Source organism: Delphinapterus leucas, chromosome 6, assembly GCF_059928025.1.
Source record: "Delphinapterus leucas isolate spDelLeu-1000000601 "Yukka" chromosome 6, BTC_Dleu_Yukka2, whole genome shotgun sequence".
Classification (NCBI taxonomy): Eukaryota; Metazoa; Chordata; class Mammalia; order Artiodactyla; family Monodontidae; genus Delphinapterus; species Delphinapterus leucas.
Window position 1 is genome coordinate 47,206,454 of NC_143134.1, and position 7,544 is coordinate 47,213,997.

Sequence of the window (7,544 nt, forward strand, 5' to 3'; positions counted from 1 at the left end):
CACGTTAAAGTGAGTATCATATTAAAGCGAGTCACTTGAAATTTTTGGTTTTCCCGTGCATATAAAAGTTATGTTTACAGTGTACTGTAGTCTGTTAAGTGTGCAATAACATTATGTCTAACTAACAATGTAAATGCCTTAGTTAAAAATACTTTATTGCTAAAAAATGCTAACAAAACTTCAATTTATAAAAAATGCAGTACCTACCAAGCACAATAAAGTGAAGTGCAATAAAATGATGTATGCCTGTATGATTTTGGTTACTTGATCCCTTTATCATTGACATTTTATATATATATATATATATATACACACACACATACATATATATACACACACATATATGTATACATGTACACATATACTTTATATTTTAGGGGCCTTAAAAATAGCAAAAATTCATTTTTCTTAGTTTGTTTTTGCTTTAATCAGAGACTCAAATGCTGCTTAATTGAGTGTGTTTGCGTCAAAATATATCATGAGGTTGCAGTCAAGCTGTTGATCCAGGTGTCATCTGAAGGCTCAGCCTGCGGGAGATCTGCTTGCAAATGAATTCATGTGCTGTTTGGCAGTGTTCAGTTCCTTGTGGGTTGATTGAAATATTCAGTTATTCACTGGCTATTGTTCAGAGTCCTCCTTCAGTTCCTTACCAAGTGGGACTCTCTAGAGGGCAGATCACAACATGGCAGCTGACTTCCTGAGGGTGAGCAAGAGAACAAAAGAGAGAAAACATGCAAGATCGAAGCCACACTCCTTTTATAAATTTATTTCAGAAGTGACATCCAGTTACTTCTGCAATGTACTGTGCATTAGAAATGAATCAGTAAGTTCATTCCAAACTCAAGAGGAGGAGATTATATTGTACAAGAGCTTGAATACAGGTTGGGAAACATTAGGGAGCATCTTAAAGGATGCCTACTACATGATATACCTTGTTATTTTAATTAAAGTTTGCATAGTATATCAGTTTCTGTTCTTCTACCACTAACCTATACATCTCTTCCTAATAAAAGTTAGTATCTTAGAGACAGCATAGAGTTGGGTCTTATCTTTTACCCAGTATGAGCAATTTAAATGCATACCTTTTTGAGTTATTTAAATTTGTCTATTAACAACAGGGCTCAGGAAATCATACCTAATGATAAGATAGCATAATAGTAACAGATACACAATTAACATGAATATGCAAACTCTGGCACCACAGGAAATTGATCCCTCTCTCCAAAATAGCATGGAATGATTGAGCATGTGTGAAATCATGTAATGAAACACTTTGTTAGAGCTGATCAATATAGAATGTAAGTTGTTATGTAATGAAAGATACTAAGATGGAGGGAATTTTAATGTTGACTGTGCATGATACACAAAATTTTCCATGAGCCTGGACCCATTGCCACACTTCATTTGCTGTGAAATGAGTTCCTTGATTAGAAGCAATGCTATGTGGAATAACATAATGGTGGATAAGGCATTTTGTAAGTCCATGGATGGTATAGCTTTGGCAAAGGTAAGGAAGGCAAATCTGTGTCCAGAGTAAGTATCTATTCCAGTAAGAACAAAATAGAATATTGCCTTTCCATGATAGAAGTGGTTCAGTGTAATCAATCTGCCACCAAGTAGCTGGCTGATCACCCTGGGAATGGTGCCATACTGGGGACTCAGTGTAGGACACTGCTGCCGGAAGATTGAGCAGCAAGCAGTGATTATAGCCAGGTAGACCTTGGTGAGTGGAATTCCATGTTGCTAAGCCCATACCTAGCCTCCACACCTGACATCATGGTCTCTTTATTCATGAACCCATTAGGTAGTGATAGAGGTGACTGGGGGAAAAGGCTGACTGATATCCACAAAATGGGTCATCTTATCCATTTGATTATTAAAATCCTCCTCTGCTGAGGTCACCCTTTGATGAGCATTCACATGGGATACTGTTATGACTTTGTTTAATTAAGATTTGTTAAGTGGAGCACAGGGTGCCTAATGTTTAGCCATAGTTCAACAACAGAATACAAGAGAAATTGAAATAGAGAAGTTTATTACTCTCAGGTCCTGGAAGAAGTACACACACATCTCAAGGGGCCACATGGGGAGGTCAAGGCAGAGTGCAGACAGAGAGAGAGGCCGGATCTGGGGTACATGCCTTTATCAAGGTCTGTGGGTGAAGTACGTTGGGGTTCCCAGGCTAGGGACAGGTTTAAAACCAAAGAGTGGGGTTTAGTTAATCCCTACAGTGGCCTTATCTAAGGGGTGTATAAGGCATACAGATGCTGGGAGGCAGAGGAGACTGTTGATCACAAGGGCTATTAGGGAGGTCATATCAGAAACTTACATCTCCTTGTGACTCTGCACACCAAAATCTATGGTGTGAACCTGCATAAGAAGGCTAATGTCAGGTTAAGGTCCCTGTAAGCCACTTGGCCAAACAGAATGGTTGTTGAGGCAGCAATAGCATGGAGTAGCTTAGCTAAACTCTCAAAAGACACAATACCTTCACAATTTTCACCCAATCAGGAAAGTCTGTCCACATACTTCTTCCTTAAATTGCTGTATTGTCAATTTCCCAATCATATTCCTTCCAAGTCCCTAACCATCCAGCCAAATCGTTGGCCACAGCCCATTTATTGGTATATAATTGCACATCTGACTATTTCTTCTTCCAAGCAAATGAACAACCAGATGCACTGCTGGAAGTTCTCCTCACTGGGAGGGTTTCCTCTACCACTGTCCCTCAGGGATGCCCTGGAAAGAGACTGGAGTGATGCAGCTATCCACTTTCAAGTGGTGCCTAAATATCATGCAGAACATCTTTAAATCAAGCCCTAGTCTTTCGTTCTCTGTTAACTGATCGTAAGTGAATCCACTGAGCCTGTAGATGCAGGCTGGGAGGGAGAATGCAGTTTAGCAAGATTGGGGACCATGGGCTTTTGAGACACTTCTTCATGTAACTCAGTTGTGCCTTCAGGGTCTTCTTGGGCTTGATCATTTGACGATGATGAAATGCTGCCATGCACACCCAGCCTTAAGGTTTGTTGGGTCAGGGAATACACAGTTTATGATGGGAATCTCAGGTTGCATGGTAACTAGGGGGCTCATGGTTGAATGTCAGTTTCTACTAAGGCCCAGGAGCAAGCCAAGAATTATTTCTCAAAAAGAGAATAGTTATCCCCAGAGAATGACAGGGCTTTGCTCCAAAATTCTAAGGGCCTCAACTGTGATTCACCAATAGGAGCTTGCTGAAGACTCCAAATAACATCTCTCTCTGCCACTGCCACTTTAGCACCATTTAATCTGCTGGATCATATAGCCTAAGCATCAGAGCAACTTGCACAGCTGCCAGGACTTCTTGCAGAGACCTCTTGTTTGGGCCTCATTTGGGCTCTTGTTTTGAGCCTCATGAGCGGCTTTTCAGGTCACTCAAAATATGTTACCTCCAATATCTAGAGTCCACTAGGCCTCTGTTTTTGTTGTGGGAGTGACCAGATGCAAAAATTGATCCTTTACTTTAGAAGGAATATCTCAACATGCCTCAGACCACTGAAGTCAAAGGCCTCTGACTTTGTTAAATCTTTTTCCTACCCACTGCCATGCAAATGTCTTAACAAAAAGTCTAGAATAGTTGCTGCTTCTTGCTCACTAGGTCCATTCAGAACAATGTGCTCAATGTAATGGACCAGTGTGATTTCTTTTGAAAGGGAAAGGTGATGATCATGATTCCTGCCAACCAAATTCTGACAGGGGACTGGAGAGTTGATACACCTCTGAGGCAGGACAAAGAAGGTGTATTACTAGCCTTGCCAGCTGAAAGCAAACTGTTCCTGGTAGTCTTTATTGACAGGTATGGAGGATAAAAAAACATTTTCCAAGTCAGTAGTTGTACCAGGTGCCAGGGTATGTGTTAATTTGATCAAGTAATGAAACCACATCTGATAATGCAGCTGCAATTGGAGTTACTACTTGCTTAAGCTTCTGATAATCCACTGTCATTCTACAAGAGCCATCTGTCTTCTGCAGAGGCCACATTGGTAAGTTGGATGGAGATGCGGTGGGAATCACCATCCCTGTATCGTTCAGGTGCTTGATGGTGGTACTAATCTCTGTAATTCCTCCAGGAAAAAAGTATTGCTTTTGGTTTTCTATGTTTCTAGATACAGAAAATTTTAGTGGCTTCCTCTTGGCCTTTCTTACCATAGTAGCTGTCACTCCACAAGTCAGGAAACCCGTATGGGAATTTTGCCAACTGCAAAGTATGTATATTCCAATTATGCATTTGGAACTGGGTAAATAATGATAGGATAGGTTTGAGGATCTCCTTGCCCCACTGTGAGATAGACTTAAGCTAAAACTCCATTGCTCACTGACCTCCGTGAGCTCCTCCTCTAACTGGTGGACAGAGTGACATGTTGGGTCTCCTAGAATCAGTGTCAGCTTACAGCCAGTGCCCAGTAGTCCCTGAAGGTCTGGTTATTTCCTTTTCTCCAATGTGCAGTGATCCTGGTAAAAGGCTATAGGTACCTTTGGGGAAGGCTGAACTATTAACAGTATAAATCTTTGTCAGTGTACTGGGATTCTTTCTCAAAGGGATCCAGCCTCCCTTTCATTCAAGGAGTTATGGGTCTGTACACTGGCTCAAAGCTGGGAATTGATTAAGGTGCTCTGTCTCTCTTGTTTTTATAATTCAAGTTAGGCTTGTGTTCACTTCATGTAGGACTTTTATGCTTATACATATCAAGTGAGAATTGAATAGGCTTCCTCTCTGTTTCAGTTCTAGGAACACCTTGATCCACTAGCCAACACCATAATTCTGTATAGGTCAGACAATTCTAATTGCTACTTTGGCTCTGCTGTCCATTGTGGTAGACACACGCACCTTGCTTTTGGTGATTGAGTCCTGCCACTTGGCCCCTGTCACCTCAGAATCCAATTACTCCTATTGCATTTAAGTTTTTCAGTTGAGTGGCTGCAATTACCACTGTAAGGTCTGACCTACAGAGAAGAGCAGTCACTGAACTCTTCAAGGATTATGTGGCTCCCCTCACAAATATATTTTTCATGGTATTGATGAAATATGTCTTCTGGCCCTCCAGTCTGGATGAGCAAGTCTTAAGTGACAAATATGCTCTAACATTCCAATCTTCCTGAGGCATTGTATCCTTTCCTATGCAATAAACTGAGGGAAGTCCAGTATTTCTAACTCACTCACTGTGGGCCAGGCCAGCTTTTAGTCTATGTTTCAGTCAACCAAACACATTGTCAGAGCCCTTTTTAACTCCCAGAGCTACAACTTTAAATGGAGAACCTATTCTTAGTGATTCTGTACTTAGATAAGTATGGAATATCTATCATCTATCTATCTACTTCTCTATCTCCCTATCTATTTATCTATCCACCTGTCTCTATTATATAAGGAATATATATATACATATATATGTATGTGTGTGTGTGTGTGTGTGTGTGTGTATGTGTGTGTGTATATATATATATATATATATATATATATATATATAATCGGCTCATGCATTATCGGGTGTGAGAAGTCCCATGATCTGACATCTGAAAGTTGAAGGCCCAGGAAAGTTAGTGTACTTCCAGTTCAAGCCCAAAGGCCCAAGAGCTAGGGAAGCTGAAGGTACAAATCTCAGTCCAAATGCAGAAGACCAATGTCCTAGCTCATCCAGTCAGGTAGAGTGTGGATTTTTCTTTCCTCTGCCTTTTTATTCTCTTCATCCCTCAACAGACTGGATGGTGCCCCCCACATCAGGGAAACCTATCTGCTTTATTCAGTCTACAGATTCAAATGCTAATCTCAATCAGAAACATAGTCACAGGTACTCCCAGAAATAATGTGTAACCAGAAATCCGGTTTCTTAGTGGCCTGGTCAAGTGGACAAATAAAATTAACCATCACATCCTTCTTGGACTTCAAACTAATTTAGTAGTCCAGTATACTCAGCTCTCTGACTGTCTCAAGAAAACTATGATTGTGTTGTTCATCCTTTTTTCATTATTTCAGGGCCAATGCACTTTCTAGCTTTTTACACAATAAGTAGACGAGGAAATCCTAGATTTGTCTTTTAAATGTGTATATGAGGGCTTCCCTGGTGGCGCAGTGGTTAAGAATCCGCCTGCCAATGCTGGGGACACGGGTTCAAGCCTTGCTTTGGGAAGATCCCACATGCCGTGGGGCAACCAAGCTCATGCGCCACAACTACTGAGCCTGCGCTCTAGAGCCCGCGAGCCACAACTACTGAGCCTGTGCGCCTAGAGCCCGTGCTCCGCAACAAGAGAAGCCACCGCAGTGAGAAAGCCAGCGTACCGCAAGAAAGAGTAGACCCCACTCGCCTCAACTAGAGAAAGCCTGCGCAGCAACAAAGACCCAACTCAGCCAAATAAATAAATAAATATATTTATAAACAAACAAAAAAAGTGTAAACAATATCATGGCATGCCTCTGTTTACAATTATCTAGTGAATTGTAATTGTATTTAATACAAAATTCAAACTTGTTACCATGGTCCTGAATAATTTTTATCCTGCCTTCTTCTCCTAGTTCTTTTTTTTTTTAACTGTTCTTTTTGCTTCTTACTCAGCTCTAATATATTGTACTCCCTGCAAGGTTATACTAGCAGTTAAGATTCCTTTAGCCCACAGTGCACAGTTCTGTTCTAATGTGCAAAGTGCTTTCTATCACTATATCATTCCATTCTTATAGGAATTCTGTAGGGTTAGGAACTATTACTATTTCTACCTTACAGATGAAACCATGGTTTACAGAGTTTATTTCAACTCTTATTTAGCTAATATGTGGCAGAGTGAGGATTTAAATTCAGGTCTTTTTTTACCCCAAAGCAAATACAGTAATTGTAATGAATATCTCCTCTGTCTTAGAGAACTTGATAAGAAGTTTTTAAAATGCTGTATTACCTCGTCTTGACAATAAGACTCTGCCAATTTAAGTTGAGAGATGTTAAAGACTTGCTGAAGGTTGTACAGGAATAAGGTGTCAGAGATGGGTCTTGTGAGTCCCAAGACCATAGGCCATACCCATTACTCCACTCTACAGTTATGGCTATGTTCAAATAGGCCCAGGGTTTTCATTTGTTTGTTTGTTTTTTCCCCTCTACTTTTTTTCCACTAGCTTGGAAGAATTCACAACTGTACAACTTCTTTAAGTAGTGCACTGAATTTAGTTCAGAAGGCTCTAATGATAAAATGTTGTGAAAAAAATTATGTGAGAGTGTTGGTTTCCTTTTCTCCTAATTATTGTGCCTGAAATTTGGATTATAAACCTGAATTTTTCCTGAATTTCAAAATTGTACTACCTGTATAAGTCACTTGAAATCTTTGCATGTCCCCAGTGATATATTTCTATAAGAAAGTGAGGATTGAAGAACATTCAGGGAGAAGCCTTATCTGTCAGATATGGGGGGAGAATTCTACTTATACTAAGGTTCTTATATCAAATCTCCTAAGATAAATAAGGAGGATTTCTCAGTTCATACATACATGCATTTACTCAAGATTTGGTTTTTCAAGAGGCAGATATC

General features: G+C 40.2%; 3 pseudogenes; all 3 read right to left on the reverse strand.

Annotated features, from left to right (window-relative positions):
• Positions 1-1,268: 1,268 nt before the first annotated feature.
• On the reverse strand, positions 1,269-2,138 carry LOC149748932 (uncharacterized; annotated as a pseudogene).
• Positions 2,139-2,158: 20 nt separating this feature from the next.
• LOC149748933 (uncharacterized) lies at positions 2,159-3,352 on the reverse strand (annotated as a pseudogene).
• Positions 3,353-3,405: 53 nt separating this feature from the next.
• Positions 3,406-7,032, reverse strand: LOC111163168 (uncharacterized; annotated as a pseudogene).
• Between the last annotated feature and the right edge of the window lie 512 nt (positions 7,033-7,544).